The sequence below is a fragment of the Bombina bombina genome, chromosome 5, assembly GCF_027579735.1.
Source record: "Bombina bombina isolate aBomBom1 chromosome 5, aBomBom1.pri, whole genome shotgun sequence".
In the NCBI taxonomy this organism is placed as follows: domain Eukaryota; kingdom Metazoa; phylum Chordata; class Amphibia; order Anura; family Bombinatoridae; genus Bombina; species Bombina bombina.
The window spans coordinates 867640647-867662390 of record NC_069503.1 but is presented as its reverse complement, the minus strand read 5'-3'; the positions used below and the strand labels follow the sequence as shown (position 1 = coordinate 867662390).

The 21744-nt window shown below is 36.6% G+C and overlaps 1 protein-coding gene and 1 long non-coding RNA gene across 3 annotated transcripts in view; both read left to right on the top strand.

Moving 5' to 3' along the window:
• Window positions 1-21744, top strand: part of LOC128660913 (ras-related protein Rab-10) — a 207349-nt gene that overhangs the window by 92674 nt on the left and 92931 nt on the right. The gene's annotated exons all lie outside the window — the stretch shown is intronic.
• On the top strand, window positions 4474-6103 carry LOC128660914 (uncharacterized). The gene is made up of 3 exons (XR_008402592.1): window positions 4474-5153; window positions 5316-5369; window positions 5533-6103. It is a non-coding gene; the product is annotated as an uncharacterized LOC128660914 (long non-coding RNA).

Genomic DNA, 21744 nt, shown 5'->3' with positions numbered 1-21744 from the left:
CATGGAGGGCAAGTAATCTTAAAGACCTTTTGGTAAAAAGGGAATTTGGGAAGACAAAACAGAAAGATTGGCTGACAGACCAAGCACAAAACATAGTAGGATGCACTCCGTGCAACCACTGTGTAGCATGCACTTTCGTTAAAAGAACCAACATTTTTGAAACAACTACTGGGAAAACTTTTCGAATAAAATCTTTCAGTAATTGCTCCACTACTGGAGTTATTTATCTGTTATCATGCTCATGCCCATGCTTCTATATAGGGAGTTTAGAACACGTATTTATGAGCATAGGGATGACATTAAAAATCTAAAGATTGATAGCCCAGTTGCTAGGCACTTTGCTTAGTTCCATGAATCTAACCTGGATGGTTTGGAATTTATAGGTATTGAACAAGTCAAACAGCATAGACGAGGTGGTAACATTGATACCATCCTGCTTCAAAAGGAGACAAGGTGAATGTTTAATTTAAAAACTTTGTCTCCTACAGAATTAAACGAGAAATTAGGGTTTGCCTCTTTTTTACCTAAAAACTGATTGATCAAAGTATCACATAATAAGTTTCATGTATGGCTAGGACACTATATTCCCCCATTATATTTTGCCCCAAATAAATTACACTGTTCTCAGATACTTGGGCTGCTCTGGGATATTAACGGACACCCCCCCCCCGCCTCAATACATTAAACTTCACCTGATTTAAAAGGGTCTATTCATTATATAGTTTGAAGCATTAAATGACACAGGTCACCATTAAGTAATATGTATAAGACTTTCTTATTAACTATTGATAGTAAATATAATATTAGTATCACGTTAGGTTGTTTTTTTGTTGTCCGTCTTTTGTTTTTGAGGTGTTTGTTTGTAAAGACATGTATAATATATGTGAAGCATAATTACTGATATTTAGCAAATAGAAATAATAAACAAGCAAGTGCCGATTTAACGTTTCTGTTGGACTAATGACGTAATAACCACATGATCTTTACATCCAATAAGAGGAACTTTTCTGAGCACTGTGGTATCACCCAGAAGAAGCTCCTTGCTGCTTTGCTATGGGGCGAAACACGCAGAAGGACGCGTCGGTGCGCAGTACAACAACCGTGGGATCCACCCACTTTAACCCACTATCTTCTATCATTCCCTGTGTGGAGAAGAAGGGAGTTGAATGTCCATCATCCAAGTACTCATCAGTAAGGAGAGGTAGTATATATGGGTCATCACGCCGCCTGGATATGGTATGACCTTTTGTCCGTCTGTTAACGGATATCGATAATAAACATTTACCCCCTCTCCATTTCAACAGCACTCATGTGGATACCCCACACAGGGTTATAGCGGAAGTGTACATCTACTTTCTTTAAGTGACTTTGCATGCTTTGTGTCATTTTGCTCATGCTTAACCGATTGGGTATAATATAATATGATCAACTTGTTGCTTATTGATCTATTCGCTATCTGCTACTTGCTTTGCATGCTGCAATTGTCACTATATTATTATATGAACTGTGACTTATGAACTGACAATTGATATCATTATTTATGGTATCAGCCAACAAGCTTTTACACTGGGATATATGACTACAAGCCTGACGCCTACTTATCTACTTGCTATCTGCTATTTGCTTTGCATGCTGCAACTGTCACTATACGAAATAAACCGTGGTGTACAAACTAACCATTGATATCTCTGTTTATGGTATAAGCCATCAAGCATACACATTAGTATATATGACTGCAAGTCTTTTACCATCTGGCACAAATCAAATGACATTTGGCACTTTAGTTAGTGGTACTTTCAGTACTAGGTATTTCATTACCAGCCGGCTTAGTCACTTTTAGAGCAGTATGAGGGGCCCATGTGTTGTCTTTTATGTGTGTCTTTGTGTCTATTTTGTATATGTATTTATTGAACTATGATTGCATCTATATAAAAACATTTTTTATCTTGCGTATATACCCTTGTGTTTCGTTATTTATTAAAGGAGGGTGCAATTCTCCTGGTCTTTCTGGCCATACCTTATACCGGTATAGCCACTTTTCTACTTAATTGTTGTGTATATGGTTAATACATCGCTGTCTAAGGAAATATTTGCTATCTTTCCAGGTGAAATTTTAAAAGTATTACCATCAGAGCCACTTAAAGGAGTCTGATCATCTATTTGTAGGATAGTGATTTCAGGTATAGAGTCATTCCTGAAATGAATCTCCACAGCATCTGGCTTCTCTTCCACCACGTGACAGTTATGTCTGGTGTGAGATGTGCTGGACTGCTCATAATTAATAGGTCTTTTTACTTGTGACCAAATTACATTATTTATGCAATCAATTATGGTGCTTAATCGTTTCAGGAGATCAATACCAATGATTAAACAATCAGTTGGCAGATCAACTATAATGACAGGGTGTCTTTTGATCCTGTTCCCCAGCTTTAGCTTTAACCATGCCGTACCCCAAACTTAGAGGGAATCACCCCAACACCTATTAGTGAATCATCAAATTCCCTTAGCTTAGGTTTGTGGGGCGTTAGCTCATCTAGCTGTGTGTAGTACCTGTGGGATAGAATAGTTGTCTGAGATCCAGTATCAATTAATCCCATTATAGGGTTAGTAACAGAATCCTGGATCTCAGTTGATACATATCTCCCTGCAGTTTCTACCATTTCACACATAAAGTTATCATGTTTAAACATTGGTGGACTTCGCCACGGTTTACTTGGATTCATTACATCACCTGACGCGGCACAATCCTTTTCGACCGCCTCCTCTGTAATAGGGATAACGGGTTTCCTGCATACTCCACTGCAGTTAGGGGATACTTCCTCCTGTAGGGATTGTTCTGCGTGTTCATCTGTGGGAATAATGCTAAGGGACAACTGAAAAATAGAAAATTCATTAATACTTCCATACTGGGGACACCTGTCTTGACATTCAGGCTTTTCGTTGCTGGGCTGTAGGGAGAGAATTTGATTAGTATCATTTTTAACATTCATTATCTCATTTGGTATTTCTCTCCTCCCAGATAATATCTGGGAGGAGAGAAATACCAAATATTCAGTAAATATAAAAGTTATTTGTTTTTATGTTTTTTTACTATTATTGTTGGTGTTTGTGTATAGAGTTTTATGAATTTTGTATGAATTCACCCAGATGTGTGTGTGTGTGTGTATATATATATATATATATATATATATATATATATATATATATATATATATATATATATATATAGAATCATTTTTATATCTAACAGAAAGACACATGTATTTTTTTATATATATATTTTTTATATGTACTATTGGGCTTGTTATCATAGTATGAAATAAACTTTATTAGGTAAGAACGTATTTATAAACATTTATAGACCTGTGAAATATTACCGGGTGTAGAGATTTACGACCATAAACATATGTATACAATATAATAGAGATACAAATTGAGAAATTAAATATATTAGATGCAGGTACCTGTGTGTATCTGACAGCGACGCTAGGAAACATAATAAAATATAGATATAAGTGAGAGCATTTAGCTCCTTTTTCCCTGTTTCCTTTTTTCCTTGACGTCACTGTATAGATAACAGGGAGGCCCTATAAAAGGTACATGTCAAGGTATGTGGGCATGCCTCTGACGAAGTGGGGAGGAGCCCCACAAAATGTGTTAGGCCACGCCCACATTTAAGGACGCTGGGAACCCACAGACGCACAGCTTTCTAGCCGGCTTGTGAAGTGACTGTTGCGGTCTGATGTGAGTTAGCGGTCCTTGTTCTTTTGAAGAATTTTATCATTTCATTACTCTATCGGTCTTTTGGACCCATAAAGAGAGGGAACTTGGAGGAACCAAAGACTCTAGACCTTCCCGAGGCCCGCCACGGAGACAGGTACTTGGCAGTGTTCAGTACAGCTGTTCCTGACTACTCGCGTACAGAGTGGACCCGGGGGAAAATATATTGGATTGTGTCTACATATAGAGACTTTGTGCTGCAGTGGCCTTCCTTTTGATATGATTTTGATAAACCTCATACCTTGAGGTTAAAAAGTGTGAGTGTGATACTTTTAAATACGTGTGAAATTAAAAGGTGTTTTTAATTCTACACTTAGATTAGTCCCTTGCGCTTCTGTCTCTGTTATCTCATTTTTGTTTGTCCCTTAGCACCACCCTGCCGTACCAGTATGTTTAAAAGGAGCTGCAGTGTGGACTATACTTCAAACTTTTTCATAATTTATTATGGTATATGTCATCCCAGTATCAATTGATTTTTACACTTTTTCTATTGCATAACATTGTGGTATATTGTTGCATACACTTATATTACATTGTCACGTTTGTATGTACGTTTTTCCATATATTTCTATAAATTTATATATAGATTTATTTATATATTTATTTATTTATACATCAATTATTCACCTTTTATAGTTGGTGCTTCTCTTTTTACAAACCTTAGTGGTTTGTTTTTATTGTGAGTCACACAACATTTATTTCTTTTGGCATCTAATTTGCACATTAGTAGAGGCAAAATGGATTCTACAAATATTGGGAAGAAATCAGGAAGATCTGTGCAATTCACTCAAACACAGAATGAAATTCTAGTTGACTTAGTAATGCAGAATTATGAAGACATATTTGGATATCATTCAAGAACTGTACCTGCACAAAGAAAGTGAAATATTTAGTCAAATATCAGCAATGCGGTTTCTGCAGAGGGAGAATTTCCAAACGATGCAAAAGCATGCAAAAAGAGAATTGCTGACATTAGACGTCAAATAAAAAATAAAATTAGTAAAGAAAAGCAATCTGCTAAAAAAAAAACGGTGGTGGAATGGGTTTCGCTGCTGATTTAACCCACTACGAATGGCAAATGTATGAGAGGATGGGTAATGCCGTCATTGTCCGCATTGATTAGAGGTAATACAATTTTTTATTATTAGTCCTTTGGTGTATCTTGATATAAAATTTAAGCATGTGCCACCCATGTATTACATTATAAAAATATTGAATTTAATGTATTTTTATATATTTTTTAAGACGCAAATCATACAGGTGAATTAATTAAAGTCAATCATGAGGGGGAGCTAGAAACAGCAGAATCACCAAACTCAGAATGTGTTGAAGAGCCATGATGCAGCACATTGAGGACACAAAAGATAACATTGGTAAGTACATTTGATTGCTTTTTTGGGGCAATGATAGTATTGTCTCTTCACTACCTAGATGGGAGCATGTGAAATTTTTATAGATCTCATTAATGCTTCATTGTCTTTGATATTCTGCTAAAGTGATATATATAACTCTTAATTACATTTTTCTTGTTTTAGATGTCTGTGCTTTGTTGTCAAGTATGCACGAAACATCGCTACCATTGTTTGAAGGTAAGTTCAATATCAATGAAAATTATGCTCTATCTATTATTGAATTTGATATTTTTATTTATTTTTTAGCTGTTAATTATCTATTTCATAGAAATTCTAATAATTTATATGTTTATTATGTATTCACATTTCATTTTTATTTATTCAATATTGTTGTTTACAGATAATCCAGAAGAGAATTGTGAGATTCATCTGGAAACACTTATGATGATGCCACCCAAATAGGGACACCAATTGTGGCTATTTCTGCACCCCCAGCAAAAGACATGGGCAGAGAACATGCATTACATACAAATGCTAATCACATTAGCAGAAGACTAGAGCTAGAATCTATTAATGAAATGGCTTCAACTTACAGACTAGAACAAAAAGTATATTATGACAGAAAATTGGTAATCAAAGGAGAAAGAAACACTCTATTGAAGGAAAAAAATGATCTATTGAGGGGCATACAAGATCTATTGCGGGACAAAAATGATGTATCAAGGGGCCAAAATGAGCTCTTGATCAAAAACAATGAATTATTGTGTGACCTTGTAAAGAAAATGCATAAACTCATATATACTAACCAGTGCGATTAATATAATACTGGTGTACATAAAATATTAAACTATTCAGTATGATTAATAAAATGAACAGTTTTTCAGTTTTTATGACAAATTTATTTTCATATAATGTTTGCTTTTTATTTTACTGAGAGTGCATGTTCCATAAAAATTAAGGAAATGACATGAAAGCCCTTGATATTCTATTAAATTTTATTTTCTTGCAAATGGGAATTGATGTTTATTACTATTAATAAATGTTATGTCAAACATGATCGTGATATGAATGAGATAAAGACCTGTAGTCACACAAACACACATAAAAAATACTACAATAAATAACATAAATCAACAAAAATTGTATTGAATAATCAAAATTAAAAAAAATATATTCTTAATACTAAATGGTAATTCAGAAGGTATCGGGTTTCCTGCAGAATAGAAAGAAAATACTTTGTAGTCAAATTTGTAAAATAAGGAGGAAACATAAGTTTCAATGTACATGTGATAAAAAACAAAACACAAACACAGCAATATTACATTTGATGGATGAATGTTTTTTTACTAATGAACTGTGCCTAGCTTATAACTCATAATGCTAGGTCATTAGGAAATAAAAAATTATAACAAAAATACTTACAGGTGAAGTATCTCTCTATTAGAAACTCCAGTTTGGGTTGTATTTTGTCTTATTAATTCTGGTGGTGAATAATCATCATTTGGAACATCCAGAATTTCTAAGTTATCTACATCACCACACCGGACTGCCATGTTGTGGAGCATACAACATACAAGTATGATGTCATTTTCTTTTTCTGGTGAATACATTAAAACACCACCTGTGCAGTCAAATGCCCGAAAACGCATTTTCAGAACTCAAAGAGGCCCATTTATCAAGCTCCCAATGTTTTAGGGCCCGTGTTTCTGGCGAGTCTTCAGACTCACCAGAAACAGCAGTTATGAAGCAGTGGTCTAAAGGCCGCTGCTCCATAACCCTGTCCACCTGCTCTGATGAGGCGGACAGGAATCGTCACAATTCAACCCGATCGAGTATGATCGGGTTGATTGACACCTCCCTGCTGGCGCCGATTGGCCTCGAGTCTGCAGGGGGTGGCGTTGCACCAGTAGCTCTTGTGAGCTGCTGGTGCAATGCTGAATATGGAGAGCGTATTGCTCTCCGCATTCAGCGATGTCTGTCGGATCTGATCCGCACTGTTGGATCAGGTCAGACAGACATTTGATAATTAGGCCTCAAAATGTCCTCTCAACTGCACTCCTTGTGCTTTGATGTGCTTCGTTAAAACGAATTTCAGAATTGCTGTTAAGATTTGGTCCTGGGGTTAAAAGCCATGGTTGGCAAGGATAGCCGCTATCAGCTATTAAAAAAAAAAAAAGGAAAATAAGAACTGATATTTAATCAAAATGAATATTTCTATAAAAAATATACACTGCTTGCGTACAACTTTGAATATTCCCTATATATCTGGCTATATCATTATTTGAATTATTTCAATTTTAACAATGAATATACACACATGTATATTGATATACATCACACTTACCTAATAGCCATCCATGTGGCATTTCACCATGTTCAAAAGATGTAAATAATTGCGATTGCTTTAGGATGTGGTAGTCATGGCATTAACCAGGAAACCCAGACCTCACTTCCCAAATCTGAAGCTTTGCATCACACACTGCTTGGACATTGAAGGAGTGAAAACGTTTCCTGTTTCTGTACTGTTCCTCAACTGATGAAGGTGGTACCAATGCAATGTGAGTGCAGTCTATAGCACCTAGCACATTGGGAATCCCTGCAACATTATAAAATCCAATTTTTATCCTGTGCCACTGTTCTGCCGTCTTTGGAACACATATATATTTGTTCAGATGTTTTAAAATTGCCTTTAACACAACACCCAGATGCCTTGAAAATTATGGCTGACTCATTCCTACAATCGGACTAGACACCGATTGAAAATATCCTGTAGCTAAGAAATGTAGCACAGCCAATAATTTCACTATTACTGGTATTGATCTTGTCCTTCTTGTGCTTGGATCTAGTTCATGGGATATTAGTCCATATAAATCTAAAATAGTTGATCTGTTGAGCCTGAAATTTTTTTTAATTTCATAATCAGTCAGAGCATGCAGACCACAACGGGGCAAGAAAACTCTCGGCACCCGTGTGTGCCTTTCTTAGTGCATATTTCTGGCAGAATCAGTCTCCTCTATGTGCTGAGCAATTGATAAATTAACTAAAATAAAAAAGTACTCCCTCTTCAGATGTGTGATGTCGGCTCTACAGAGATTCGCCTATGTATATATGGCGAAATTGAGAAGACGTAATTGTAGGAGAAACTGCAGTTCACTATTGGCGCAAAGCAATGATGAATACAAAACAAGTCATATTTCGATGTCTGCATCTAAAATTACGTCTGTAACCAATGTGTATTAGCACTGTCAGGAGCGCGCCTGTGCGCCAAGGCGAATGCAAGCGAAGTGCGAATGAATTTCTTTTAGATTTGCACAATTATAGGCGCAGAGTGCTTTCATAAATATGCTTCTACGTTATTTTGGCCGCAATTACAGGCAAATTGCTTTGATAAATCTAGCCCTTAGATTCCATAATGGCAGCACCCATGGTAAGAGGGAGGTGCATGAAATGTATGTAGTGCTCAATATCCCTTTAAAGGATAAAGTGTATTAAAGATTAAAAGGACCCAACCTGAAGTAATATAAAATACAAAGCACAAAGTGTAAATGTAACAAAATGCTCATGCCATGCAGTGTTAGATTGCCCTTGGCTTGTCTCTCCTTCAAAAAAAAACCTTTTAGAAGTGTATCAAAATCTGCCTTTTTGGAATCTTATGAGGGATCTCTCAGTGCTAGAGGATAATTTTATGCTTAAGAAATAGAGAGATATTGATGGCACTACTAATAGTATCTGTTAGGGTCTATTACCATACAACTTTTATTTCATCTGACCTTATATCAGATGCATTGTGATAAAATGGTGCTAAGTATCAATGTAACAACATTCACAAAATCAGAGAGACGGAAAAAAGTGATACTTTTTAAGCACTCAAGTAGAACCCTAACACATTAATTATAACTGGGGTATTTGGCATCATGGAAAATTAAAACGTACAAATTTATTAGAAAATATTTAAAACAATGGGTAAATTAAAAATAAAATGCTGGCAGTAAAGTACCCCGGTAGAACACCGTGATTATTTGTAGCGGTCACAGTATAAACTATTCCTGGTCCAGTAATTGAATATAAGCAGTGAAACAGTATAGAAATTCACTTATGAGGTAAAATAGCCAACTAACTGAGTACTCATAATATTGTTCAATATTAGTGGTTATAAAGGTATTGAGTTTTACTAATACACTTATGAGGTAAGATGACCAACTAACTAAGTACTCATAATATTGTGCAATATTAGTTGGTATAAAGGTATTGAATTTTTCTCAAACCCATAAGATTGTAAGTGTATATATTCACTGCTTTCAGATTGAAAGGCTGTGTATATGTTGTAACATACGTCTTATAAGATGAGGATTTAAGATCGTCCTATTAGTATTGTACATTATTAATATACTGTGTAACTAAAAGGCTTTTCCGCCATTTGACACTATAATTATAAAGTGTACTTCACATAAAGGATGCCACCTTCATCTATAAAGTCGCCTAATATTCCCTGGCTTATACTCAGCGTAATATCAACTGAGACTACATAATATTAAATATAGGTAAATTACTGCTGCAAGTCTTAAAAACCACAATTAAAGAGCTCCCATTTGCTCTCTCAATTACTGGCCCAAGAATAGTTTATACTGTGACCGCTACAAATAATCACAGTATTCTACCGGGGTACTTTGCTGCCAGCATTTTATTTTTAATTTACCCATTGTTTTAAATATTTTCTAATAAAGTTGTACGTTTTAATTTTCCATGATGTCACATACCACAGTTATAATTAATGTGCTAAGGTTCTACTTGAGTACTGAAATAGTATCACTTTTTTCAGTTTCTCTGATTTTGTTGAGGATCTGAGCGAAGAACTTTAGATCATCAGGCCCATAATAGGCTTCTATGGGAGCATGAAGTAAACTTCATCATGTTGGATATTTCTCAAGTAAAAAGGCAATCAAGCGCAAAAAAACTGCTCAAGTAATGTAGTTCTTCATTAACTTCTGTGCTATTTTTTTAATTAAACTGCCCTTTACATACTATATAAGGTTAATTCTGCCACAAATCTTTTCATTAACTTAACCTTAATATAACTAAAACCTTTATTTTCATAGAAGTTTCATGTGTTTTGTTATGCGAACTAGCTAGTGATAATCATTTACTTCAGGTTTTAAAAAGCACAAAATTTTACTGCAGTAGTCTGTATTGCGCTTGAATGCTACTCACACACACACAATGCGAGCATTAATAGTGCTCTCTGCCCTACCCACTAAACTAAAGAGCGTGCTAAAAAAGTTTCAGTTGCATGAAGATGCTTTGCTTAAAATAGTTAACCATCCACTTGTAATACTAGATTTTACGTTATTCTTTGTGTGAGACCCAGCGCAAGATAATACACCCTGTGCTATTGATTGTTCTCCTCTTGTAATCTAGTACTTAGAGTTTTTCTTCCCTTGTATTTTTGTGTTTATCAGATCCTGGAATCACTTGACAGATCTGCCAGTTCAAGCAAACGTCAGTTATTCTAAGGCATTTCAATTTTAAAATACCTCAAAGAAAAGTAGAACGTTTAGCTTTAATTCTGATCTAATGAAGATTGTTTACATAAATATGACAATATTTTTGCTTCCACTAAATAGCTATTGTAAAACATTTGTCCATTTCCTTTTACATCATTTAATTTTATAGTTCAATAGAGAATAATTATTTCTGTATTATATGAATAGTATTATATGAGCTTTAGCCATGAGTATTTTCTCAGGCACGTGTTAAACTGTTTCTTTGACAGAAGGATTTGAACAACTTCCTCTTTTTTCATGAAAGACCACATTTATATACTCATTTTGTCAATTAATGTTAACCACACATAAGTCAGAATGAATCGAAAGCTGTTCATTATTAGAGAACTTCCTTTTTTGCTAAGAGTACTATACCTTTATGCCACAACTAGTTGGAATACTTTGAAAAATTTGATTACAAAATAATCTAATAATTTTTTCATTTTCAACTAAGCTGCATGCCTGTTTAGTCTAAATTATAAATAATAAATTAGTAGTATAATTATTTCTTTAATATCTTATTTGGATAAGATACAAGTTTTCCACAATTTTAGATTGCTAATTTTCTGGAAACAAATGTTTCTTTTTTCCAGTCTTGTGTCTGGAACTATTGAGAAAAAACTTTTAAAGTTTTAGCAAAATCTAAGAATAACTAAATTCTATAGTGATTCACATTTGCAACATAATTCATAAATGTGACACTTGTTATGTCACTGCAACAGTATTTGCCATTTAAAGGACATTGGTCTGATGATACCAATTTTCATATCTAAAATTCTCCCAACCACACTCATACTTTCCAGTGGCTTTCCTCAAAGTAAAAATGTACTTAATAAATAACAGGCATGGTTGTCCATGTGAATTGTTTCAAGGTGGTGGTTGTGATGGTGGGGTGTTAAAAAGAAAAAAAAAATAATATATATATATATATATATATATATATATATATATATATACTCCAAGCAAAATAATTTATATTTTCTCTGAAGACAAATACATATAATGCATGTTCATAGGTTTGCTACTATAAATTGAGGATCTAGCAATTGAAATAATTGTTATTATTCAGAAACAATGTGATATCTAGAGGGCTAAATAACCCACCATTTAAACGAAGATATTATAATTCCATTTTCACCCTGTTTTAGCAATCATGCAACATCTAGAGGATCTTATTTGAAAGAGGGTCTCATGAGTGTATGGATTTATTTTTGACTAAGAAAGTAACACAGATTCTCCTTTTGCTATTTATGAAATGTCCATTTTCACATCAACCAAGGGATGAGATTTTTTAAATGAGATTTACACATATCTTTCAGACATCCATCCCCATCAAACACTTCTGATAATATTTTATTTGTCTGGGTCCATGAAACATCTTAATCTTGTTAAAATGCATTTTTTTAAATTAATTGGATGGACTGCCAACCTGGATATCCCAGCAAACAAGCATCATCATTGTTTAACCACTTTAAATCCATCATATACCTTTTTTATATTTAAAAGAAGACATTTAATACCATAGGTGCCAACAGTACCTGATTTCCAGGGACAGTACCTGGATTTTGTTGTATGTCACTGGAAATGTCCCCTCCAGGAGATTTGAAGGGCTGCAGCTGAGTTGGGGCATGTGTGACACAAGTTAATGGGGAGGAGCTGCCAATGTTTTGTGTGCAGCAAGTACTCTGCTTGCAGGTTTAGGCAGGGACTCCTTGCTGCACCGTCTCTTAGTGATGAATGTTTAAACTGCCACAAATCAGAAGAAAAAACACAAACAACTCCTCCCCACTAGGTAAGGATTTGTTGTAATAGAGAGGGAATTACTTGTCTACTACTGTAGATAATTTATTGTTTGCATCTTTTCATTATTTAGTCTGTCAGTGATCTTTGCATTATTTAGTCTGACAGTGATCTTCATATTTAGCATGTGGTATCATCTGCAGCTTACTAATCTTAGCATGAGATTTAAACATACACCACTACACACAGTGCGAAAATATGAAAATTGCTGTCAGACTAAATAATACAAAAATCCATTTCCCCCAAAAGCTCACCCAGTCCGGTGCTGTGCATAATCACACAGTAATATCAGCTGCACTGAGGGTTTGCTGTGTCTCTCCTCCTGTATATAGTAGTTTGACACTCTGCAGCCTAACTCCTCCCTTGCACCTCTGCCCTCAGAGTGTCATTAGGAGTCCAGGATAACTTAGGAAGCATTGCTGCTGACTATTAGGACAGTGGATGTAAGGTAGTTTTGTGTCAAATATAAAATATTTCACAATGTGTTTCCCAGTCAACTCAGGACTGCTTTATCAGGTGAAAGTGAGTCTTGAGTTGACTGGGAAACGTGTTGTGAATTCTTTTATATTTGCTTTTATTAAAGTCTTTTGTTTTTAGACATATAGCAGCACGACAGCCTCATGTAAACAGTAAATCATTTCTTGTATTATCGATTCACTGTATACTGTTGCGGTCTCTGCTGCATGTTTGCTCTCTGTCATATCTCTAGCTAACAAGCATTTGAGGGTTGCTATTAGATATAGTAAGTCAAGTTTTACAAAAGTCGCACAATTTATACTTTTTTTCAACATTTTGAGAGGCAATTGTGTGACTTTTGTAAAACTTGACTTACTATATCTAATAGCAACCCATAAATGCTTGTTAGCTAGGGATATGACAGAGAGCAAACATGCAGCAGAGCAGAAACCGCAACAGTAAACAGTGAATCGATAATACAAGAAAAGATTCACTGTTTACATGAGGCTGCTGTCGGCAGTAGGTGTCATAAAAATTCCTGACTGGAACATTTGTGTGTGAGAGGGGAGTTGGAGTTGGAGTGCTCTCCATGTCAGATATCTGCGCAGTATGCACAGAAAGTCCTGATGTGGTGCAGCTGGTGTAAAACCTGGAGCCAGACTCCCTTTGAACATGCAGCTGTAGTTAGGGAGACAGCGTGCGGTTAGCTCAGAGGCTGGTGAGGCACCGGCTGTGATACCCCCAAGAAGCACACACACACAGTGGAAACTGCCGCTAATACATTCAGCTGCGCTAATTACTCCGCTGAATCATGCTACTAGTGCTGATAATTGTATCAGTGTCAGTTTCCACTCAGGACCAGTGGTGTTGTGTTAGGCCTGAGTGGTACTTCTACTATGTGTTTAACGCCTTTGCAGGTGGTGGGGGGTAAAGACATATGGGTGCAGATTCTTAAAATAGCATGCTTTAATGAATAAGAGTATGTCATTTGAAAAGTTGGCTTACAGTAATTTGTTTTACAAGAAAACCTTATGCTATTTTAGCAGAAGGCCAGCTCCTGACATATAGCTTCTTATAATCCTCAGTTTAATATTTACATAATATGCAAAAGCAAATCTCAATTATGTGAACAGTCCCCAGTAGAAGACAAGATGTATTTCCATTTTTGTTTATTTTTTACAGGCGCTTTACAGGTGTAAAGATTTAAAGCTTTTGTGGTATGCAAAAATAGCTAAAACTAAGGTCCATTATCACTGAAATGACAAGCTGTGAAAAGTATAATGTTGAATGTATTACAGAATAAACAACACATAGTGCTTTCATCAAAAGTCGTTTTTATCAAACAAACCTTTATCTACTGAAACCTTTTTCCTTTGGCTAAAAGCTCTGCACAACTTTTGATGAAAGCACTATGTGTTGTTCATTCTGTAGTACATTCAACATTATATTTTTCACAGCTTGTCATTTCAATGATAATGAACCTTAGTTTTTGCTGTTTGTGACAGCAGTGGATCATGCTGGTGGTCACACGAATATAGGGATTTATTTAGGTAGGGGGAAAAAATTACAATACTTGTTGGTTCTGGCTGGCTGGTCCTTCTCACAGAGACTCATGACACTGATGATACTCAGTCTTAGCCTGCCACAACAGCGGCTCTTCTAAGTGTTGAAGTTCAATCAACACTGAAGTCCAAGACACAGTTCTTCTTCTGAACTTCTCAAACACAATCCACGCCCGCTATCATACGATGCACACGCACAGAGTCTCAGTCTCAAAGACAGTGTCACATGTTACCTTCCCGCCAGACTGAGGCTCTGGCAGCCGCAGTACAAGGAAGGAAGTGGAACACGCCTCCAGTCCAGTTAGTCCAGAGTGCACCAATCACGTCTCTTTATGTGATGACACTCCGGACCTGATTGGCTCCCTGAGTCCCGAGGGTGCTTGAAGAAAAGCCTCTGGGAGCATAATGGGCCGCGCGAGGAGTTAGCCATAAGCAGTACTACTAAGTGACGCTAGCTTCCTCTGCTCGCTGATACACAAATCCATGTTGTGCGATGCAGGGCAGCTGAACGGTTCACAGCCTCTCCATTGCGCAATATGAGATTTTGTTTTAATTTTTTTATTATTATTAAACTGTTCCTCTTACATTTGCAGGTGCGGCACTGCCTCACCTGCCTCCTATGAGGGCACCTTACTGCAAAGCTATTCTGGAACTCCAGACTCAGTGCATACTGGGGAGAGAGAGGAAGCACTGAGGTCATCAGAGTCTTGGCTATACAGAAGTTGGGTGGAATAACCACATTCCTGTGGCCTTCCCCCGATTTATGAAATATTGACAGCTCAGCTGTCAGCACAGTGCTACTTTTGTAAATATGCTTGTTCACACTTATGGGGTCTAACTAAAATGAATATGCCCCTAGTGTGTGTGTGTGTATATATATATATATATATATATATATATATATATATATATATATATATATATATATATATATATATATATATATATATATATATATATATGTATCTTGTATGTGGTCTGCAGTTTTGTGGTTGCTTAAAGTATTTTCCAGCCCCCAAGTTGACCATTACCTCTCATTATTTTTCATTGTGCATTTACACTTTCCTTTTTAAAATAAATCTACAGATACATTTCTTTCTGTGCATATTGTATTATGTTTATGAGTGAAGTCCCATCTTTCACAGTTGTTTGAAAGATTACATATATATATATAAATATATATATATATATATTAGTGTGTGCATATATATTATATATATATATATATATATTGTGTGTGTGTGTGTGTATATATATATATATATATCTATACATATATATATATATATATATATATATATATAAATTCCAGCTAGAACGAATCCTTCCTCCAGGTGCAGCTACCTGAGTGCAAATATAGCCAATAGAATAGTTCCAACAAATACTGCACTCTCAGGATTTAAATGAAAAAATATCAGCTTTAATCCATTAAAGCTGACTTTTTTTAATTTAAATCCTGAGAGTGCAGTATTTGTTCAAACTATATATATATATATATATATATATATATATATATATATATATATATACAGGTGGCCCTCGTTTTACAACGGTTCAATTTACACCGTTTCAGAATAACAACCTTTTTTTCCAGTCATGTGACTGCTATTGAAAAGCATTGAGGAGTGCATTTATTAAAATAGCCAGTAGGTGGAGCTGTCCGCTAGTGTTGCAGCAAAGCCAAGCAAGCTGAAATTAATCAGTTTAACCAGACCTGAGCTATCGAGCAGATTTCAAAGGAACAAGATCTTCCTGTCTATAAATCAGTTCAGATTGGAATGCATAGAAAGAACTGTTTGCAGAAAAATGCAAGTGAAGTCTGTGTTGTGTGTTTTTTTTATTAGGTTTATAATGCTGTTTAGCAAATGTTTTTGTTCATTTAACTTAGTTTAATTATATATTCTGTGTTGTGTGATTATTTAATTAGGTTTATGATGCTGTTTAGCATTTAAAGTCTTCATTTCAAGGCTTTAAAAATAATGTATTAGGTGTCACTTATGACAATTTTGAGAGGGGCCTGGAACCTATCTCCCTCACTTCCCATTGACTTACATTATAAACTTGGTTTCAATTTACAACAGTTTCGATTTACAACCATTCCTTCTGGAACCTAACCCCGGCGTAAACTGAGGGCTACCTGTATATATATATATATATATATATATATATATATATATATATATATATATTTATATATATAAAAGTATGTATTTATGACTAAATAGAACATTTTGTTATGTGCAGAACTTTGGAATGTGAAATATTAATATTTTAATGTCGGGTTAGTACACTTCAGAATATGCGCTTGTGCTTGCGCGTGAGTAGGGTTTTTTTTCCCACTTTCTTTCACCCATTGACTTCTATGGAGAATAGGTGATTGTGAGTGCAATATTCTAAGTTTGGCTTTTTACGCGCTTGGGTTAGAGCAAGAGTGAAAACAGTTTACTTTCAACTTGTAATACAAGTGCAACCCGACGCTTACTTCGATCGCACTTAATGCCCTTAGTAAACTGGCCCTTAGTAAACTTTCTTAAAATGTAGCTCCATCGTGTTTAGTTGTAAAATACAATACTATCCGTATACCACTGACAAAATGTCTCCCATATAACGATAGCTGCACTCTAAGGCCTAGATTTGGAGTTTGGCGGTAGAAGGGCTGTTAACGCTCCGCGGGCTTTTTTCTGGCCGCACCATAAATTTAACTCTGGTATCGAGAGTTCAAACAAATGCTGCGTTAGGCTCCAAAAAAGGAGCGTAGAGCATTTTTACCGCAAATGCAACTCTCGATACCAGAGTTGCTTACGGACGCGGCCAGCCTCAAAAACGTGCTCGTGCACGATTCCCCCATAGAAAACAATGGGGCTGTTTGAGCTGAAAAAAAACCTAACACCTGCAAAAAAGCAGCGTTCAGCTCCTAACGCAGCCCCATTGTTTCCTATGGGGAAACACTTCCTACGTCTGCACCTAACACTCTAACATGTACCCCGAGTCTAAACACCCCTAACCTTACACTTATTAACCCCTAATCTGCCGCTCCCGCTATCTCTGACCCCTGCATATTTTTTTAACCCCTAATCTGCCGCTCCGTAAACCGCCGCAACCTACGTTATCCCTATGTACCCCTAATCTGCTGCCCCTAACACCGCCGACCCCTAGATTATATTTATTAACCCCTAATCTGCCCCCCACAACGTCGCCGACACCTGCCTACACTTATTAACCCCTAATCTGCCGAGCGGACCTGAGCGCTACTATAATAAAGTTATTAACCCCTAATCCGCCTCACTAACCCTATCATAAATAGTATTAACCCCTAATCTGCCCTCCCTAACATCGCCGACACCTAACTTCAATTATTAACCCCTAATCTGACGACCGGAGCTCACCGCTACTATAATAAATGGATTAACCCCTAAAGCTAAGTCTAACCCTAACACTAACACCCCCCTAAGTTAAATATAATTTAAATCTAACGAAATAAATTAACTCTTATTAAATAAATTATTCCTATTTAAAGCTAAATACTTACCTGTAAAATACATCCTAATATAGCTACAATATAAATTATAATTATATTATAGCTATTTTAGGATTTATATTTATTTTACAGGCAACTTGGTAATTATTTTAACCAGGTACAATAGCTATTTAATAGTTACCTAGTTAAAATAATAACAAATTTACCTGTAAAATAAATCCTAACCTAAGATATAATTAAACCTAACACTACCCTATCAATAAATTAATTAAATAAACTACCTACAAATACCTACAATTAACCTAACACTACACTATCAATAAATTAATTAAACACAATTCCTACAAATAAATACAATTAAATAAACTAGCTAAAGTACAAAAAATAAAAAAGAACTAAGTTACAAAAAATAAAAAAATATTTACAAACATAAGAAAAATATTACAACAATTTTAAACTAATTACACCTACTCTAAGCCCCCTAATAAAATAACAAAGCCCCCCAAAATAAAAAATTCCCTACCCTATTCTAAATTAAAAAAGGTAAAAGCTCTTTTACCTTACCAGCCCTGAACAGGGCCCTTTGCGGGGCATGCCCCAAGAATTTCAGCTCTTTTGCCTGTAAAAAAAAACATACAATACCCCCCCCCCAACATTACAACCCACCACCCACATACCCCTAATCTAACCCAAACCCCCCTTAAATAAACCTAACACTAAGCCCCTGAAGATCTTCCTACCTTGTCTTCACATCCAGGTTCACCGATCCGTCCTGAAGAGCTCCTCCGATGTCCTGATCCAAGCCCAAGCGGGGGGCTGAAGAGGTCCATGATCCGGTCAAAGTCTTCATCCAAGCGGGGCAGAAGATGATCTTCCATCCGATTGAAGTCTTCATCCAGGCGGCATCTTCTATGGTCTTCCATCCGGAGCGAAGCGGCAGGATCCTGAAGACCTCCAGCGCGGAACATCCATCCGGCCCGACGACTGAACGACGAATGACTGTTCCTTTAAGGGACGTCATCCAAGATGGCGTCCCTCGAATTCCGATTGGCTGATAGGATTCTATCAGCCAATCGGAATTAAGGTAGGAATTTTCTGATTGGCTGATGGAATCAGCCAATCAGAATCAAGTTCAATCCGATTGGCTGATCCAATCAGCCAATCAGATTGAGCTTGCATTCTATTGGCTGTTCCGATCAGCCAATAGAATGCGAGCTCAATCTGATAGGCTGATTGGATCAGCCAATCGGATTGAACTTGATTCTGATTGGCTGATTCCATCAGCCAATCAGAAAATTCCTACCTTAATTCCGATTGGCTGATAGAATCCTATCAGCCAATTGGAATTCGAGGGACGCCATCTTGGATGACGTCCCTTAAAGGAACAGTCATTCGTCGTTCAGTCGTCGGGCCGGATGGATGTTCCGCGCTGGAGGTCTTCAGGATCCTGCCGCTTCGCTCCGGATGGAAGACCATAGAAGATGCCGCCTGGATGAAGACTTCAATCGGATGGAAGATCCTCTTCTGCCCCGCTTGGATGAAGACTTTGACCGGATCATGGACCTCTTCAGCCCCCCGCTTGGGCTTGGATCAGGACATCGGAGGAGCTCTTCAGGACGGATCGGTGAACCTGGATGGTGAAGACAAGGTAGGAAGATCTTCAGGGGCTTAGTGTTAGGTTTATTTAAGGGGGGTTTGGGTTAGATTAGGGGTATGTGGGTGGTGGGTTGTAATGTTGGGGGGGGGTATTGTATGTTTTTTTTTACAGGCAAAAGAGCTGAAATTCTTGGGGCATGCCCCGCAAAGGGCCCTGTTCAGGGCTGGTAAGGTAAAAGAGCTTTTACCTTTTTTAATTTAGAATAGGGTAGGGAATTTTTTATTTTGGGGGGCTTTGTTATTTTATTAGGGGGCTTAGAGTAGGTGTAATTAGTTTAAAATTGTTGTAATATTTTTCTTATGTTTGTAAATATTTTTTTATTTTTTGTAACTTAGTTCTTTTTTATTTTTTGTACTTTAGCTAGTTTATTTAATTGTATTTATTTGTAGGAATTGTGTTTAATTAATTTATTGATAGTGTAGTGTTAGGTTAATTGTAGGTAATTGTAGGTAGTTTATTTAATTAATTTATTGATAGGGTAGTGTTAGGTTTAATTATATCTTAGGTTAGGATTTATTTTACAGGTAAATTTGTTATTATTTTAACTAGGTAACTATTAAATAGCTATTGTACCTGGTTAAAATAATTACCAAGTTGCCTGTAAAATAAATATAAATCCTAAAATAGCTATAATATAATTATAATTTATATTGTAGCTATATTAGGATGTATTTTACAGGTAAGTATTTAGCTTTAAATAGGAATAATTTATTTAATAAGAGTTAATTTATTTAGTTAGATTTAAATTATATTTAACTTAGGGGGGTGTTAGAGTTAGGGTTAGACTTAGCTTTAGGGGTTAATCCATTTATTATAGTAGTGGTGAGCTCCGGTCGTCAGATTAGGGGTTAATAATTGAAGTTAGGTGTCGACGATGTTAGGGAGGGCAGATTAGGGGTTAATACTATTTATTATAGGGTTAGTGAGGCGGATTAGGGGTTAATACATTTATTATAGTAGCGCTCAGGTCCGCTCGGCAGATTAGGGGTTAATAAGTGTAGGCAGGTGTCGGCGACGTTGAGGGGGGCAGATTAGTGGTTAATAAATATAATATAGGGGTCGGCGGTGTTAGGGGCAGCAGATTAGGGGTACATAAGGATAACGTAGGTGGCGGCGCTTTGCGGTCGGAAGATTAGGGGTTAATTATTGTAAGTAGCTGGCGGCGACGTTGTGGGGGGCAGGTTAGAGGTTAATAAATGTAATACAGGGGTCGGCGGGGTTAGGGGCAGCAGATTAGGGGTACATAAGTATAACGTAGGTGGCGGTCGGCAGATTAGGGGTTAAAAAAATTTAATTGAGTGGCGGCGATGTGGGGGGAGCTCGGTTTAGGGGTACATAGGTAGTTTATGGGTGTTAGTGTACTTTAGAGCACAGTAGTTAAGAGCTTTATAAACCGGCGTTAGCCCAGAAAGCTCTTAACTCCTGCTATTTTCCGGCGGCTGGAATTTTGTCGTTAGATGTCTAACGCTCACTTCAGAAACGACTCTAAATACCGGCGTTAGAAAGATCCCATTGAAAAGATAGGATACGCAATTGACTTAAGGGGATCTGCGGTATGGAAAAGTCGCGGCTGAAAAGTGAGCGTTAGACCCTTTAATCACTGACTCCAAATACCAGCGGGCGGCCAAAACCAGCGTTAGGAGCCTCTAACGCTGGTTTTCACGGCTACCGCCGAACTCTAAATCTAGGCCTAAGATTGTGTTAAATCAGTGCAAGTCTCATGCTGTCTATATTAGTTTACAGTCGTATGACTGAAGCTACTGAGAGAGCTAAAGCTGTGTTTTTCATACACTCCCTTATGCCAGGAGGAACATGTGTATGAGTGCTTGGGTGAAGGGTCAAAAGAATAAAATGCTCCAAATAAAATAATATCAGTGGCAACATGCACAGCAGGACAGAGGTGCTTGTTTCACACATTAGCTGCTCATCAGTTTAAAAACGGTGGCTCACATCAACAAACTGACTCAATCGGGTGCTTAGGCCTGATTATAAAAAGCAAAATTCCAAGTTTGCCTCTTGCCCCCTCCTTAGAGGCCTACATCCATGTACGTATTTCTCCTGTTAAGTGTAGTCAGTCCACGGGTCATCCATTACTTATGGGATTATATCTCCTCCCTAA